The following is a 262-nucleotide window of genomic DNA, read 5'->3' on the forward strand; positions in this document are numbered from 1 at the left end:
CGCAGAACTTTCGTAATGAAAAAAAAAATCGAATGGAATGAATCAAAAACACGAGTTTTAATTTATTAAGACGAAATAATTTCTTTATATGTAATCAATTAACCCAAGAGTTTTATCAAGATATTGGCAAGTGTAATTTTATATCTTTCATCATCTTAATTATCATTCTAAAATCAGCAATTAACTATATAAATGCGTGAACAGAATTAATTGCGTTTCGTCTTCTACACTTTTTAAACCTTGGGTCATATCCGCGGACGAG

This window comes from Penaeus monodon, chromosome 33 (genome assembly GCF_015228065.2).
Source record: "Penaeus monodon isolate SGIC_2016 chromosome 33, NSTDA_Pmon_1, whole genome shotgun sequence".
NCBI lineage: Eukaryota > Metazoa > Arthropoda > Malacostraca > Decapoda > Penaeidae > Penaeus > Penaeus monodon.